Below are 18,781 nucleotides of genomic sequence, written 5' to 3' on the forward strand. Positions count from 1 at the left end.
CATGACTCTAATTTACCATAAGCATTAAATGTATTGTTAGTTTTTCTAATAATGAAAGAATTGGGGGCTATCACACACCATTAGAGAGTACAGTGCAAGTCTTTCCACTACATGTAGCTGTCCCTCTCTCTTATAAATTCCCCAATCCGTATGAGGGAGTTTTACGTATCTTGCCTCTTCTACCTTTATAAAACTGGTTTTGGTTTTTCTCTTTTATAGGGTAAAAAATCAATTTAGAGACACTGATTTTCCCAGAGTCACACAGCTCATGCCTGACAGAGATGGAATTCAAACTCAAATCTGATTTCAAGGTCAATGTTCATTCGGAAAAGAGAGCTTCTGTGTAACATGCATCTCAGAAAAGCGAGAGTATATTCGTCTTAGTGGCAATGGGAAGAGAAAAAACTTCCTGTTGTGTGTTTCTAGAACTTGAAATTTCACCCCTTTCACTGACATGTGAACTCCTTTTTTTATGTTTCATCCTTTTTTTATGTTTTCACATTTCTATTCTCTTTCTTTTATTGTGATTTGGGTAAAAATTGTTTACTTGCTTTGATGGTTTTCCCTTAAGACATGGTGTGTATACTGAGGGCAAATTGTTATCTTACTCATTTCTCATTCTCTCCATGCAAAGCCTGGTTCTGTGCACATAAGTAAGTGCGTAATAAACATTCATAATGAAACAGGAGCTCTGCATGAAGGGAGGACCCAGCACCAAAGCACCTCTCAGGTCCTGTGACATCTGTATTAGCATTAAAGATAGAAGGAACCATTTTTTTGGCACTGCAGTTTAGTCTGCTCCAGCCAAACATAGAAAGCTGTCATGCGAATATTTTTGAACCTCAAAAACAATTTTGGTTTAAGTCTGGGTGGGGGAGGAGGAGAATGGTGGCTCTTATTTCTCCCACACCAGTCCACCCATCTCGTATTAGAACATGTAATTCCAACAGTGCTGACTGTCCTAAAATTTGTGAACAGAGTGTCCTCTGAACACTGTTTGGTACACACATTGCCTCTTTAAGAAGCTTACTTGTAGCTTATAATTAAATTAAAGAACTAGCAGCTGCTGAAAAAAGTATAGCCTAGAGGCCATGTTTATGAGTTTCTCAGGCAAGAGGTAGTCATGTCAGAACCACTATTGTTATGAGTCTGAATGTTTCCAATGAAATCTTTGCACGAAGCATTTGCTCAGTACCAGTCATCCACTGCCTCTTGACTTCAGCCCACTGTTTCCTCTTGGAACTGGCAAAAACAACTCTATAAAGAAAAACATTTTATACAAAAAATCATAGCCTTCTGCTTTTTAAACCACAGATGACCTGGACTCTATGACCAATTCAAAGGGGTGCTGCCTCTAGTTCCAAAGGACAGGGGAGAAAGACTACAACAATCATTAAGCCCATGGAGGCAGAAACTCTGGCTTCTGTTTCCTTTGTTTCCTTTCAAAGGGATTTTTATGCATTGTAGGTAGGAGATCAACTGCCCTGGTTTATACAGGACTGCCCTGGTTTTAGCACTGAGAATCTCATATCATGACCCCATTCTTGGTCAAATTGGGACAGGGGGTCATCCCAGCATTCAGGGCCTTATCCATGCTGTTAACCGAAAGTGAAACATTTGGGGATCAGTTTATGATTTAGAAGGTTTTGAACCGTCATACCCAAATCACACATCAGTGGTCATGTCCCAGTAAAATTATACTATAAAGAAGTCATAGAATCTCCAAACAGTCCTTAAATACCTTTTACTCCAAAGCTTCTAATCTGGTGTGCCCAGTGGTAGATGTGAACACATTGTGCCACTAATGCAGGTGTGTTGAGGTGTTAATACCCCAGCCCTGTTTTGGCTGGGCAGAGTCTGGGATGCCTCCAGTCCTCAGTCCCTTTCCCCTAGCCATGAGCTATCTTATCTCTCTCTTTAGACCAGTGAGTGCAACTGAATAATATCATTTTCCATATGTGCCATAATAAGAAGAAAAGGTTGGAAAGTAGTGCTCAGATCCAACCCACTAATTTTATGGGAAAAACCTAACTTCATTTCTATTAAATACAGGCTGTATGAAGCTAAGGCAAAACTGCTTGCAATTTGTCTTGTGCTCAGGGTGACTTAAATCATTGCCTGGGAAAGCTGAGGAATTATGGCGTGAGTTGTGAGTGGCAAAACTCAGCAAGCTACATTTGCATCAAAGGCACATGGCTGGATAAATGAGGAGAAAAAAATAGACATTTATCTGAACAATATCAATAGAAATTCTCATGTTGCTTCACTTACCTGTGTTTTTAGTAAACACATACCATTTATATCTGAATTATCTTTGAGTTTGAGTTAACCTGATGTTTCATTTCCACTCTTGACTTTGGACATATGCAAAGTTATCATTTCAAAAATCCAGATATCCAGAAAGTAAAGAAAGCTAAGTAAGAATTATACACTTAAAATCCAAGTTTCCAAGATCAACAGGCATTTACACCTCCTCTTAATTATTCCATAACAATTTACTCAAGTTCAAAATGGAGAAAAGATACAGAGTGAAAGGCAACATGCAAATAAAAGTCTACAGTCTTGAGGGTATTTGAGTTCTAAATTCCCATTCCCCTTGCTAGTCTTCACAGGCATGAGTAGAGAAAGGACAGATTCTGTGTATAAAGCTCGGCCTTTACAAATCCAAACTTTACATTGTGCCAAATTTGAAGCCTGCCCAACTTCTGGCTCTTCAATTGCTTAATACATTAGTGGACTTGTTCCAGTTCCCAGCGGTCGGAGTTCCACATCACACAGCCCCTGTCCCATCTGGTGCTAATTGGCACCCTTGTTGGTAGTTTCCAAAAGCAGAACAGGAAAAATAAAAGGGACTATCTTTCTATCCTTAGAAGTTAGAAGCTGAGTACAGGCAGTCCTCAGTTTAAAATGAGCTGTGTACTAAAATATTATATGTAAATCAGCTGTTTAGAACCCAGAACAAATTTTTCCAATGAGACAAAGTCATGTTTGATTGTTGGTTCCCCAGGTCAGCCCAGTTCACAGAAGCCTGTTGGACCCATAATATACCCAATAAATTGTTTCCATCTTAATAGCATAGAGCCATCATCAGTGAACCAAGAAGTAGGAAGAGGTGGTGAAAGCATCACTACCTTTGGTAGCAGAGGCCAGGCTGGCTTCTCACCAGTTGTGTGATTTTAGGCAATTCCCAGAACTCTTTTTAGCTCTGAGTTTCTGTAACTGAATGGAGAGGGGCAGATGGTAAAAGTTGCTTTTTGCCTTCACTGGGTTATTGTTGCAAGGCTCAAATAAGACAACACATATGAAATATCTTAAAAACTACTTTCACCTTCCACTGAAATAATGGAATCACAGATTCTCCCTCTGTTTCCTTCCTAAACCTTGTCGGCAAGAGGACCAGGGACTACTTGGAATTCAAATTCCACATTGTGGTTCCCATTTGAAGAAAGTGGTTAGAAGGCAATGAAATAGTAAGAACAGTGATGACTGAGGGTGGCACCAAGGGGTGGCTCCTTTAGGTCGGAAGACCGTTTATTCCATATACGGCCTCAAAGGTGATTTCTTGGCCCAGGCTACTCTTTGAGATCTTTTATTTTCTTCCTAGAACCCCAGGGACTGGCCTGGTGTTTACATTGTCAACACTTGCTGCTTCTGAACAGCATATCTTCCTTCCCAGTGTTATTGAAGACTCAGCATCCTTTCCGAGGTTTCATAATGAATTTGATTACCTGATTATAAGAGAAGGGATATAGAAAGTCAAAAATCTCACCTCTGTATGTACATTTATCTATACATGACGTAGATGAAAAATAAGACCATACATACATTTTTTTTTTTTTTTTTTGAGATGGAGTTTCGCTCTTGTTCCCCAGGCTGGAGTGCAATGGCACGATCTCGGCTCACCACAACCTCCGCCTCCTGGGTTCAGGCAATTCTCCTGCCTCAGCCTCCCGAGTAGCTGGGATTACAGGCACGCATCACCATGCCCAGCTAATTTTCTTTTTTTTTTGTATTTCTAGTAGAGACGGGGTTTCACCATGTTGACCAGGATGGTCTCGATCTCTTGACCTCGTGATCCACCCACCTCGGCCTCCCAAAGTGCTGGGATTACAGGCGTGAGCCTCCGCACCCAGCCCACCATACATACATGTAAACTGCAGACTTTTATAATCTAAGGACAATCTTATTTTGTTTACACCTGAAAGATGGAGCAGCCTGAGGGAATTTAATCTCAGAATCCCTCTGGTGTGCTGGAGATGGAGAGAATAGGCTTAAACCTCTCAGTGAGGACTGGTGACAGAACAAGGAGGCATCGCGGAGGCTGATAAGCCTGGGCAACAAGGCAGACTTCTGGAAGAAGTGAAAAGAAGAGGTCGTCTGGGATGAGATGATTGCCCTTCCCTGCCCTCCTCACCTTCCTCCCCTTCCCACAAGGAAGGGACTACTGTCCACACCGTTATGGCAGCATTTACTCCAACTGCAGCATTTCACTGACTTCTGACCACTTTCTGTTCTGTCTTCATCTTAGTGATCCTCCTTCTGAGCTTCCCCTTGTCTTATCCTGCAGGCGCCTCCCATCACACTGTACCATCTTCTGTGATAACGCCAAGCAGTCTTTTCTTTCCCTCTTTCTCCATCTCCATTCTTTTCAGCTACCAATAACCTCTCCCTCCTTTTGCCTCATTTCATCCTCAGGCTTTTCCATTAGCCTTCTGCCCGCTCAATTTGATTTAACATTCATTACTCCATTAGAAATGTGAGGATGGTTAAACCCTAATTCCTAGCATTAGGCAGCTGACACATTTACAGATGCCATCAGCATGATACAAAGCAGCGAATGCAGAAGTGGAGTCTGAGGACACAGAGGAGGGAAATCCAAATTCCCAAAAATGTGGATTTTTTTCAGATGGGGTGTGAAGAATCAAGGAGAACATCATGGAGGTGGTGGCATCTAAGGTGGGCCTCAAAGGGTATATGAGAGTTCAACAAGGAGAGAAACTTTTAAGTAAAAGAAAGATACCCTTAGGAAAATTTCCAACTTGATTATTACATCTGAAAAAGGATCAGAGACCTAGTAAGCCACTACCACTTCCCAGGAATATGTCCATTATATTTTCCCAGGTTAAGTGAAAGAAAATCTTTTCCTTTTCCTTTGTGGAGACTTCAGCTGCACATGGAAAGCTCTGACAGGAGAGGGTTGGAGTGGCAGAGACAGCTGGATCGTGTAAAGGACATACTCGTATTTTTCTTTTCTCCTCAATATGTAGACACAGGTTCCTGAACGAAACCCACTAAAGTGGAACTCTTGAGGAAAAACAGCGAACCAAGGGTGCGCTGCAGCAGCCCAGCCAGCCCTGCAGTCGGGGATACTGGCTCATGCTAATAAATTCTCTGCTAACAACCCCCAGCGGCAAGGTTGCAATCATGTGGTTCTATTTAATGAAAACATAAACAGAGGCCAACCCATTCTAATTTAGAAGAAGAGAATAGTTAGAATCTGGGGTTCTCAGGGCAATGACTCAGACTTCTGAGCCATCAACTCAAGAGAGAGCCGGTGTTAACATGTACACATCGGGTTGTCTGTTTTGACTTGACTGGTCAGGAAAACAGGCAGGTTAGGTTAAAAACAGAAAACAGGCAGGACAGTCAAGAAACAGTGGAACCAACTGTTTGACAGATGATGATTATTTCCGTTTCGGGCTGTCACTTATGTCAAGTAAATCATACCAGTTAAAACAGATAAACTTCACGTTCAATATCCTCTTCATGGGGTTCTCCCCCCCGTCTCATTCATGCAGACACTCCAGGCTTCTCAGTGGCTCTTTCCTCTACTTACTTCCTCCTCTGTTTTCATTCCTCATTCTGGTTCTTGCTTTTGCTCGCACACCTCCCTTCTTCATTCCACCCCTGCCTCATGTTTCATCCATTCCTCAGAGAAAACAAAGAGCTGTGCACACGTTTTCTGTTCTGAATCTAATTCTAATGGTGTTTCTAATTTTTAAGGCATTATTCCAGAAATCAAGTCTGGCATTTACATTTTTAAACCCACAGACATGTATATATTCACATTCAAGGAAAGAGCATTTTAAACATTCTACACATATTCCCCACCTTGTTTTTATTTGTACAGAATGGCTAAAGATAAGTTATTTGCTAACACTTTCTAGGATCAAATGGTCAGGCTTATTATTTCTCATTAGGTCTCCCTGAGTCTTCAAAGACTCCCTGAGTCTTGCAAAGATCCCTGGGTTGAAAGTCAGAAGATTTCTGTACTTCCTTTTCTACCACAAGTCAGTGTTTGGCTTTCTTTCTTCAAGGTCTCTCTCTCATATTTGAACATCAGAGTGTTGGTCTATTTGATTTCTATCATTGTAACATCTTAGTATTGTGATTCTCTAAGGCTCCTTATATAATAGATAATCAACATGGGGCATTTAGACACTTGCTATTTTTGGCTTTGTTATAAACCTAATAATGAACACCAGAGATAAAGTCTGTCTGTCTTTCCTATACTTGCATTGAGAAATGACTAATTGGATAGCCCAGATTTCTCAAGATCTCTCCTTCCTGCAGATATCTGTACAGCATGCTAAGATTAAAGACTCAAATGTCACTATCACGTGTCCTCTTATGCTGACACAGGTCCCCTCAACCCCTGGAAGTTTTTATCCTACAGAAGATTTTGCCCTGCTTTCTCATATGGCCACAGATAAGTTGGATCTTATGTTGTGGGACACAGCTGTTTTTAAGCTGGGGTTGTTACTGCCCTACTGGGCATGGCTGATACATTTCTGCTGTTCCATGCTTGACATTTGACTAGTTCAGCAATCTCCCCCTGGCTGCTGCTAATGCTGTGCTAGGTTTAAAAGCCTGCACCAGATGCTGCCCCTATTCCATTGTTGGGTACCTTGCCTTTCTGACTGATACACAAGGCATGGCATTTTCTCCTGACTGACCACCCTTAGGCATTTGGCAAGGCATGGCAGATAACGTGCCAGCTCTGCCAGGCACCATGCTGTGACTGCAGGGCAGCAAAGCTGTGTGATGACTTATATCCTATGGAAAAGTTTTGAGGGGAAACTTCTTCTTTCTGCTAAGTTCTGCTAGAGGGAATCTCAAAGCAGAGTTGCTTATGTCACAAAGTAAAACTACTTCAGCATTTACTTAGAACTCTCTGCTTCCCATCATACTCAGACTAAGCTGAACTGCAGTTAACATAGGGATGAATCTCAGACTTGCTGTGTTCAGAATCATCTTCCTCATCCCATGACAAAGAGTCAGCCTAATCGTTTACTGAGTCAACTTAATCGTTTCTGGATTTTTCCTCTGTCAGGGCCAGTTCTCTTCCAGAAACTTTCTCAGTCTTTATGCAAACAAGATTTTGGGGGCTGACACTGCTTTTTGCCAGATGTCCCCAGACACATCTGAATCTCTTCTAGCTTCAAGCTGGAGCCTTTATCACCATTGCATAAAAAGCTGGGTATAGTTCAAATTCCTGAGTGTATATTCTTATTCCCTTGGGCATTTACACTCTGCCATCCCACACAGTTCCTCCTCCTGTGTGAGGGTCCTATTGCAATTCATCAGTGTGCCTTTTTTTTTTTTATGGTTTGCGATGTTTACATCTGGTTTCTCCTTTTGAATGGTAAGCTTCTCAAAGATAGATCTTGTTTTCTTCTGTATGTCCTCTCTTGTGTCTTGCAAAGTGCTGCTCACATATTAAGATTTTGCTTGGGACAGAGATATGAAAGAATATCACTGGTGCTTTTGAAACAGTAAATTAATTTAAAACTTCAAAAATCAGAATTCTGAAATGATAGAAAGAAAAATGTGCCTCCTGGGGCCACAGTAACTCAATGAGCCCAAGACACTGGGACAGGTCCTCTGCCAGATTCCCACATAGCCATACCCAAGAGTGTTGTTCTTTTTTAAGTACAGAAAGATGTTCAGCTTTGAATGACTGGACTGTGTCTGATGATTTAATATGTAGAATAATTCCCTAGGAAAAAAGTCCTAGGGAGGTCAGTATGAAACAGTGGGAAGATGGTAATTATGCAGAACTTTGAAGGAACTGCAACACTTGGGTTAACTTAATGTTGTGGTTAATTGCAGGTTAGTCAGAAAATCATTATTTCAACACTGTTTGAGTAATCCTTACAAAATGCCTTTAGCAAATTCCCATGTTGCAAGCATAGCTACATCTTTCTTTGTTGTCTGAGGATTTTTAGGGCCTTTATGTGAATATTGCAAACACAAATATTCATTTAAGTGTAAGAGGGCAAGATGGTGCAGGAAATTGGTCTTTCCCTGAATTAACCATTTTATATTCCCTAGACATTGGTTTAGGTGAGTTTTTGATCTCAGGTTAATTTTTTGTAATTATCTCTTCTTTACTATCCCACTCTTAAAATTACATTTGTAACATTTTATGATTGAAAACTATGCATATAGAAAATTGGAGAACTATAGGAAAGTATTGCCCCAAATGATTTCCTTCACTTAGACAAAACCGCTTTTAACATAATTAGTTTTTGGTTTTTGTTCCTGTTTCCAATTATTTTTCCCTTAAATATTAACATTTTAAAACTAGTTTGAATGGTTTTAAGGAAAAGTATACAGACTAAAGTAACATCTGTAAGTGACAAGAACACTGAAGCTTCACAGAAGAGTGAAAAATGTATAGGTAAAAACAAGTCTTTCTCTGCATACATCTTCAGCCTCCATGACTTGCGATAATTTTTAACAGTTTATATCTATTTTTTTTACGGTTTAAGATGTAAACTTTACAGCATTTATGTAGGACTTCAGTTAATAATGGTAGGTTGAATATCTCTGTTTAGTTCTAATGCCTCCCGAAACCCTCAAAATGACTTTAAAAGAGATTGAATGTGAACGTCAAGGTTACAATAAGTTATCAAGATCAAACAAAATGATAACAACCAAATCTTAGAAGGTGGAATTAGTGGTTTCAACTTGTATTATACTAAACCTTGATTTCAAGATTTAGATTCCACCTGCTATATTCTGTCCTGTATACAATATGTACTTCTCAAGCTGTATTCTGTTTGCAAACTAACAAGTTAGCCTGACATAATACCATGAATTCTGGTAGAAGACACAAGTTTCTTGGGTCAGAGACAAAGAACTTTATTACACATGACACAACAGATGGCAGATCTTCTTCTGTGCGATGCCCTTGCCCCTGAGTGATGCAGAACCATGCAGGCAGATGCTGTCCACTTGAAGGTTAGCATCACAGCTGAGGGATTCAGCTTAGAAAATCCCAGTCTTCTATAATGGCTGACTAGTACGTCTTCCTAACTTTTGCCCTGGTGATAAACATTTTCTTTATTATCTTGGACAGCAATCAAATCTGTCCATTGCTCCAGAAAAAGACTATCTCTATTTTCCAGGGCTCTCCATTAGACAAATACCCTTGTGCATAAACACGAGATCCATGTAGAATCGTCTACCAACAATGATAAAACTCAATAATAATTATTTTAAAGCAACAGGATTCCAACATTAAGAAGATTAAAGTTGCAGTTTGACTGTATACTATGCAAAAAAAATGTCAAGACTCTGGTTCAAGATAGCAGATTTATATCACCCATTGTTCTTCCCAAGTAGCCAATGAAAAATCACACATATATACACACACATAGACATAGACATGCATATATAAAATCTGCATATTTTATATATTCCTCATACATAGTTTTATACATGTAAAATATGCACATTACATATGCATATATATAATTGTGTGTGTTCACACAGACACACACACACACACACATACTAGTATTTATGTAATAATAGACACAAAAAGCAAAGCAAGTAAGGTAGATAAGGAAATTAGTGACCACCAGGTAATAAACATACCCGTGAAAGCACATTAGATAGAGCATGTTGAGGGAAGACAGTGCATGAGAGCCACTGCTCCGAATATGCCTCAAGGGAGCTTCAGAGAAATGGCAGTACATATGTTTGAGAGATCAAACTATTAGAAATGAGGAAAACGCAAGAAGATTCCCTAAAGGAGTGTTAATAAGGAATAGTTGCTCACAATCTCCCTGAGCTCAGGCAGCAAAGCTGCCATTTCTAAGGAAGTTGAATGAGCTATTTAGAAATATGCCTAGTGTAGGTGTTGGCATCACAGGTTTAAGTCCTTCTCATTACATTCTTACAAAAGAAAGGGTAACAGTCTGAGAGCTTTGTCTTCTTCACTGAAGCAAACAAAAGCTGACTAGCTGACATGTTCTGCTCTGTCTCCTGCTGGCAGCGAGGAATATTCTCATCTGAAAGAGACTGAAGGGAAAAGAGACATAGCAGCAGAGGAGATCCTTATTAGCTACGCAGTTATTTCTTAAATATAAATAAACAAGTAAGGATTACTAGATATGTAAGAAAAAGTGGCACAAAAGAGAAAGATTTTTGAAATAAAAACAGAAAACCCATCATAGAGGAAAAAATCAGAAAACAAAAGCAACATAAAAATAATATAACTTGAGTAATTTGAGGTTTCATTGCATCCACAAAACAAGAGCAAGGTGTTTTTTAAAAAAATCAAAGGATGAGAATGAGCTTTAAAGAGAAGCGATAGGGTTCCAAAGTTAAAAACAAAAGCTAAAAGTTCATGGAAAATAAAGCTGAGGAAATCACTCGGTAAATAAGCAAAAAAGACAAGAAAAGAGTCACGGATGAAATAATTGGAAATCTAGAAAACTTTTAAACTGGGAAATAAGCCATTAGGAATAATGAGTGAAGCTTGCAAGAACACTGACTACAAGGTCGGTATACAAAATTCAAGTATTTGTATGCACTAGAGGTACATAAACGAAAAAAAATTCAAATTACCACTTACAATAGCTGTAAAGTAATCAAATATCTAGAAAGAAACTTAATAAAAATTTTGTAAGATGTAGAAATATACAATATTGCTAAGAGAAAATGAATGTGTCTAAAACAATTAGAGACTAATTAAAAATATGGCACACTTATGGCTTAGGAATTCAGTTTTGTTAAGAGCTCAAGTCTACCTGCCTAAAAGGTAGATGCAGTGCAGTCCTTATCAAATACCAACACATTTTTCTTTATGGAAATTGACAAGCTGTTTCTAAAGTGAGTATGGAAATATAAAAGTCAAAGACTTTCCAAGACAATTTTGGAGAAGAAAAGATAAAGTTGCAATAATTAATCAGATTTTAACATTAGCAGTAATAACAGTAATTAAGGGAGTGTGGTATTGGTGCAAGACTAGACAAGTCAGTAAATGGAACAGTATAGAGAGTCCAGAAAAGGGCCCACATGTATATAGTCAGTTGATTTTTCAGCAACACTGGTACTGCAATTCAGTGGGAAAAGTGGCATTTTCAATCAAAATGATGCTAGTGACTCTTCTCTCACGTCATACACAAAAATTAATGTGTGTGGATCGTAAATGTAAATATAAAGAATTTTTTTTTAAAAGGGTTTTAGATGAAAATGTAGGAGAATATCTTCATGAATCTGGGAGTAAGAAGATATATCTTAAATAGGCACTAATCATAAATGAAAAGATTAAGAACATGTGTGTGTGTGTGTATATATATATATATATATTTATTTTTTAGATGGAATCTTGCTCTGTCACCCAGGCTGGAGTGCAATGGCACCATTTTGGCTCACTGAAACCTCTGCCTCCTGGGTTCAAATGGTTTTCCTGCCTCAGCATCCCAAGTAGCTGGGACTTCGGGCATGCCCACCACCATGCCTGGCTAATTTTTGTATTTTTAGTAAAGACAGGTTTTCCTCATGTTGGTTAGGCTTCTCTTGAACTCCTGACCTCTGGTGATCCACCCACCTCCACCTCCGAAAGTGCTGGGATTGCAGGTGTGAGCCCCTACACCTGGCTTCTTTATACTTAAACAATTCTATTAATGTAAAAACATCATTAAGAAAAAAGGCAAGCTATAGCGTGCAAGAAGATAGTTGTAATACATATATCTAAAAACTACTTCTGTCCAGAATATATGGAACCTTCTACAAATCAATGAGAAAATGCACATAACTCAATAAAAATGCATAAAAAATACCTGAGCAAAAATGTTATAAAAGAAGATATCCAAAGGGCTACACATATAGAAAAAATGTTCAACATCATTACTCATTAGAAAAATGCAAAGCAAAGCCATAATGAAATGCCATTTATACCCACTGGAATAACTAAAATTAAAAACACTGAAAGACTGACAGTAACACATATTGGTAAGGTGGTTGAACAACTGGAATTCTCATACAGTCTCCTAGCAGGAGTGTACATTGGTATAGTTACTTTGGAAAAAAGTTTGACAGTTTCTTATAAAGTTAAACATAGAAACCCAATAATAATTCCATTTTTAGATACACACGTAAAAGAAATAAGGAATATATTCTTCAAAACTAATATACAAGAATGATCACATTTGCATTTTTCATAATAACTCCAAACTGAAAACATGTCCACCAAGAGGAGGTCTAATAGTTGTGGAAGATGGAAAATTATACAGCATTTTACCAACTACTGATATTTTAAATCACATAGATGAATCTCACAGACATTATATTACATGAAAGAAGCCAGATAAATAAGAGTGTATACTGTATAATTCCATTTACAGAAAGTTCAAGAACAGGCAAAACTAAATGATGATATCTTGAAATATGAGGTTATTGACTTCTGAGATGCTGGAAGCATTCCATATCTTTATCTGGGTAGTGTTATATGAGTATATAAATGTGTATATACATTTAAGATTAACACATTTCATCGTATGTATGGTTAAATAAAATTTAATCAAAACAAGAGACCAATTCAGGTGATCCTGTCTTAGTCTGCCTTCTGCTGCTGTAACAGAATAATACAGACTGGGCAATTTATAAAGAAAAGAGATTTACTGTGCTTATAGTTCTGGAGACTGGGAAGTCCAAGGGCATGGCACTGACATCTGCTCAGCCATCTGGTGAGCGCCTTATTTTTGTGTCACCCCATGAAGGAAAGCAGCCAGGCAAGGGAGCATAGGAGACAGGAAAAAGGGCTGAACTCCTAAAATAACTAACCTACTACTGTCATAATGGCTTTAATCCATTCTTGCTCTATGACCTAATCACCTCTTAAAGGTCCCACCTATTAATGCCACCACACTGGCAATCAAATCTCAATATAAATTTTGGAGGGGACATTTTAAACCAAAGCAGTTTACAAACTCACCTACACCTATGACATCTAAAAAAGAATGGTAAAAATAGGGGAAGGGGATTGGTTTTTACTGTCACAAGAGACTTCCCAGAATATTCAGATGGAAGGGGTTCACTGTTAAGCAAGATGAATCTAAAATCAGCAATATAAAATATTCTGATTAAATTATAATGTACCTAGGATCAAGGCATGTTATAAAATCTTCTGGACATGAAAAAAAAGCCATAAATAAAGGAATAAGGTACATATAAATGTCAGACTTCTCATGAACAATAGGATATTTTCTCATGAAAATGAAGCAATGTTCCCTCAAAGTTCTGAGCCAGCATATCAATCAGAGAACAAAATATATATATATATTTTTTTCTGACAGGCAAGGGAGGGTAATGTTTAGCTTTTAATCATACTCTTTAAGGAAGTTAATTGAAGATATAGTTAAGCAACAGGAGGAAAGAAACAAAAACTGGGAGACATGAGGTTCTGAGGATCATGGCTCCAACGTATGATGGTGGAAAAGGGGAGTTGCAAAATGACTGCTACAAAACAGACTCAAAAAGAAAACATTCCACTTTCGTGTAGGAGGACGAAAGAAAAAAATATGAAATAGTGTCCCCAAACTGAAATGTGTGTTGGAGAAAGTTATTATGCAAATAACACAGAAATTAAAAACATAATCAAAAAAGTAAAATAGAACAGATTCTATTTAGCCTTGCTGCAAAAGGACATTTTACTTTGAGTAGTGTAGGGATCTGCTTTGAGTAACCCACGGGAAAGGAAATATGATGTTAGCCCAAAACTTGAGCCAATGGTGAACTAATTTTGCAAGTTCAACATATAATATGTAAAGAGCAGGAAGGCCTTATTTATTGTTGAGGGACACAGTATGAATGTTCACAATCTTAACAATGCAAAAGACAGAGATGCGCATGACAGAGGAAGTGAACGAAGAACGGGTAGAGGAGTTGGAAAAGCTAAAATTCTTCATAGAAGAAAGTTGAGATACTAACTAAAATAGACGGGAAAAGAAATACAAGTATATTATTTAAAGTCACAAAGGTAAACAGTAAAATATTTTAAAATAACAGCATTACCATCAAACTTTGAAAAGAGCGAGTGGTAAGGATGGAGAAGTAGAAGTGCACTGGCATGAATAAAACTGAATTCATAAAGAAATTAGGTCTAAATTGTTAGAGTTAGGACAGCAGTCCAGTGGGAGAGTCCAGTGAAGATTGAGGTAAAAATATTTTCCTCGGCTGGGTGCGGTGGCTCAAGCCTGTAATCCCAGCACTTTGGGAGGCCGAGGCGGGTGGATCACGAGGCCAAGAGATCGAGACCATCCTGGTCAACATGGTGAAACCCCGTCTCTACTAAAAATACAAAAATTAGCTGGTCATGGTGGCGCGTGCCTGTAATCCCAGCTACTCAGGAGGCTGAGGCAGGAGAATTGCCTGAACCCAGGAGGCGGAGTTTGCGGTGAGCCGAGATCGCACCATTGCACTCCAGCCTGGGTAACAAGAGTGAAACTCCATCTCAAAAAAAAAAATTTTTTTTTTTCCCGTAGGAGTTAAGATTGGTGTTAGTGAGAGTGGCGGTTGCTTTTCTCCCCGTAAACTCTTCAGCACTACTTGATCTGTCTGTTCTTTTGTTCAAAAATTAAAACTAAAATGTAATGTCTATTTGCTATGGGTGCTACCCCTTATCCCCCAGAATTCATTCGCTGCTTCTTTTCAGTAATAACAATCAGATTTTCAACCCTCTGAGCACAGTTCCTAAGCTTTAGAAGAAGGAAGTTCAGCCACAGATCCCATCCTGTCTGCCCAGTGCTTAGAGAAGGTCGCAGAACATGCCCCAAATGAAGCCTGTACAGCATGAGTCAGAGAACTCTGGCCAGGATGTCTGGGGAAGAAGTTTCCTCTTTCTTCTCTGGGACCTACCTAGAGAGGGCTGTTTTAAAGCTGGATGTGAACATCCACTCATGCAGCCCCCGAAGCCGCTCACAGACACAATGTGACCATAAGGTCTCAAAATAAAGGTGACACTGCAGGAATCAGGGAAAGGAGGGAAAAAAAAAAATGTTTAAAGCCTCATTTAAGGCAAACCCTACCACCTGAATATTTAAGTTACTTGGGCCATTCAATTTTATTTTTAAAGCCAGTTCAAGTCAGGTTTTTTTTTGTTAAATAACCAAAAGATTCCTGAAAGACAAAAAAACCAAACAAACAAAAAACCAAAAAAACCACTTTGAGAATGTTTATGAAACAACCTAAAATATTTCAAAGAATTTTATAGATGAAAAAACAGTATCACAGATTTCCCTTTTGTCTTCATAGCATTCTCATGAGGAAGGAAATTGTTATCCAAGTGTTATGAAAGAGAAAACTGAACGGAATGGTCAGATGACCTACTCGAGTCCCCTTAGTTATAAATGACCAGTACTTTTGACTAAGTACTGCGCTCTTACCAAATTACCACCCTGCAGGTGTAGACAAATGAACCGATGGAATAAATAGAGAGCCCAGAAATAAATTCATGCCTATGCGGAACTTTAATGAGGACAGAGATGGCCTGGCATTTCAGTGGAGAAAAGAGGGATATTCAATAAAAGGAGGTGGAAAAATTGGTTGTCCATTTGGAAAAAAAGGTGAATTTGGATCCCACCCTTACACCATACCCATAAATCAACTCCAGATGGATTAGAGGCTTAAATGTCAAAAGCAAATTTTAAACACTTAGTAGAAAAATATAGGGGGATATCTTTCCAATCTTGGGGTAGAGAAGGATTTCTTAAACAGGCACAAAAAATACAATCCATAAAAGATTTTCGATTATTGACTATTAAAATTAAGAAATTCTGTTCATCAGATGAATTCTTAAAGAAGATGAAAAGGTAAGCTACAACCTGAGAAAAAATTTATTTGGAACACATAATTGAGAAAGGTTTACTGTCAAGTATATATAAAGACACATGAAATAATAAGGAAAGGTCAAACAGCGCTACAGACCAAAGAAAAAGTAACAGTAAACATTTTGTAGAGGAAAAAGAGAAGGAGAAACACATACAATTAAAAATATATGGAAGGATCTTGAGTCTTATAGCAATATTGATGAGCAAATCAATATGTAGAATAGCAAATCAAGACTATAATGGATATCTCTTTAGCTTCAATTTATTGGCAATAATTAAGAATTTAAACTACAAAAAAATTGAAAAGTATATGGATGAACCATGTTTCTTATATAGTGCCAGTATAAATTGGTTAACCACTTCACATTATCTTTTAAGGATTAATATTCACACACCCTCTGACCCAACAATTTTCTAGGTGTGTATGCTAAAGGAAATGATTACCTTCGTGTACCCAGAGTAACACATAAAAGTGTTCATAAAAGTACCGTTTATAACAAGAGCAGAGAGCAAAGGCCCATCAAGAGAGAAACAAATTGTAGTGTATCTGGAATAACACTGCAATGAAAATAAATGAACTACAGGTATACGTGATAATATGATGCTTAGTAATAGCAATTTCTCAGATGATCACAGCAATAACATTTTTGAGCCAATGTATATTTGCTAAAATTATCTTTTAAAAAATGAAAGAAAATAATATACAAAATTCAGCATGTCAGGGTTGTTGTGCAGGAGGGATGGGGAAGACTGGATAGATAGGTGCAAGCATTGCTCATGTTCAAATTCTTGGGTTGGGAGTTGGTTTTTATCACCAACAAAGTAATAAGCCAGGGAATGTAATGGGGAAATGAAGAAATAAAATAGAGTTATGATTAGACCAGTGATGATAGTATATCAAAAATCAAGTCTTCTTACTTTTAAAATGGAATTAATAACACTACTTAGTCTCCTAGGGTTGTTATAAAGTTGAAATTCTTAGAATAATGCCCGGTATATAATAAGTTTTATATTAGTATTTGTGAAAGCTGAAAGAGAGAGAAGAGAGAGAGAGAGAGAGAGAGAGAGAGAGAGAGAGAAGTAAAAGTAAGAAGGAATGAAGAAAGGAAAGAAAGAAATAATAAATAATCAAATTTTGTGCACTCGAAGTCCATTATTAAAGCATTAACCCAATGCAGAGGTGTCAAATAGTGCAAATAAGAGTGAGCCTAATGAGGGAAATTCCCGAGATGGGTAAAGATTTGAAATATTTTTTTAATGTAAAAAGTATTGCTAAAACATAAATACACCAGTGGATTGGTTTACTAGTTAACAGGTTAAAGTTCCAGCTTCTATTTTCAGAGTGGAACTTAGTTGCCACGATAATAGGAGGTGACATTTGTTTGATTTTCCTCCCTCGAGTTGTGGAAGAATCCTATAAACTCCTCTATAAATAACCAAGTAGAGGCCGAAAGGTTTCCTGTAACTTACAGCCTAAAGCCAGTAACCTCTGATGGCAGTCTGAGTGGTGGTTGAATCAGCAGGGTGGCAGCGATCACAGGGGGAATTCCGCATCCTCCAAGGAGGCTTGACTGAGCATGAATGGCTTATACTTTGTGTCCCTCAGTCCTCAGTAGTAGCCCATTAAGAGGCAATAAACATGAAATATTCCACTTGGCGCCTTAGAGCTCTTGAGCCAATGAATACGACTCAGCCCCTTTGGCCTAGGAAAACAATGTCCAGTTGTTACGTGAGAACATACAGAGGACATACTCTATTAACTGAGCAACACACTCCATCTCCCAGCTAGGAGCAGTGACCAAGACCACAAACCCTTCATCTGAGCAAAGTGCAGACTTCAATAAATTCGAATGCTTAGTGAAATATACCTGTCTTATTCTGTTTAAGGTGGGATCGCCAGGGAAATATGTGTTTTGGGGGCATGAGTTAAATTGGTGACGGGGTTTAGGCCACTTACAGAAATGGATTATTCAGATCCCAAGGTAAATAGGCAGACGCTTTTAACTTCTTTGCTGTAGCAGCCCCAAACCTACCAATTATCTTGCATTTATCTTCTAGCTTTAGTTCTTTCTCCCCATTGTCAAAGTGCTTCTTGGCTGCCTGTGGGGTTGGCATGAAAAGGATTGAGCGTCAGAGTGGATGTCTCTTTGCCCACTTTTTGGGTATGTTGTTATTTACATTATACCCCAATTCCGCAGATTATAAGATTATCTGTTGCTTATAAAAACAAAACGAAACAAAAAAACGATCTTAAATCTATATCCTACAATAAATAAAGTTCCAAGTAATACAAAACACCAAAATAATTTAGTTTTACCTTTTTTTCTCTTACAATTACAGACTACTTATTAATTTTTTTCCCATTTGAGAAAACTTACATTAGGAGCACCAAGAAAAACACACAGAATAATCTGTGTTTTTTTTGGTCTGACTATGAGAACTGACAATGCTTGGTCAAGTTCAAGGACTTCCCCACTCACCAATTCCATCTGATCCAGGATGTTCTTTCTCTTCTCAGTCCTTTCCAACAAACCAGTTTTGTGGAAAGACCAACTAATAGTTACAAATGGAAATTTGTTATTAAAACAAAAAACTACAGTATAGGGATAGGTCTTCCCCAGAATCAAAAATAAAGTAGAACATGAGTCAGAGATACA

At 38.2% G+C, this 18,781-nt stretch overlaps 1 protein-coding gene across 14 annotated transcripts in view; it reads left to right on the forward strand.

Moving 5' to 3' along the window:
- Positions 1–18,781, forward strand: part of LOC108589162 (uncharacterized) — a 434,713-nt gene that overhangs the window by 374,274 nt on the left and 41,658 nt on the right. For 8 of the 14 annotated variants that reach the window (XR_013529709.1, XR_013529710.1, XR_013529711.1 and 5 more), the window contains one exon: positions 18,183–18,286. The exons of 4 other annotated variants lie outside the window; for them this stretch is intronic. The gene's annotated coding sequence lies outside the window, so the exon portion shown is untranslated. Of the gene's footprint in view, positions 1–219; positions 18,287–18,781 lie in introns of all 14 variants that reach the window. 2 more of the 14 variants (XR_013529717.1, XR_013529716.1) reach the window with 1 other exon arrangement.

The sequence above is a fragment of the Callithrix jacchus genome, chromosome 19 (genome assembly GCF_049354715.1).
Source record: "Callithrix jacchus isolate 240 chromosome 19, calJac240_pri, whole genome shotgun sequence".
Lineage (NCBI taxonomy): Eukaryota > Metazoa > Chordata > Mammalia > Primates > Cebidae > Callithrix > Callithrix jacchus.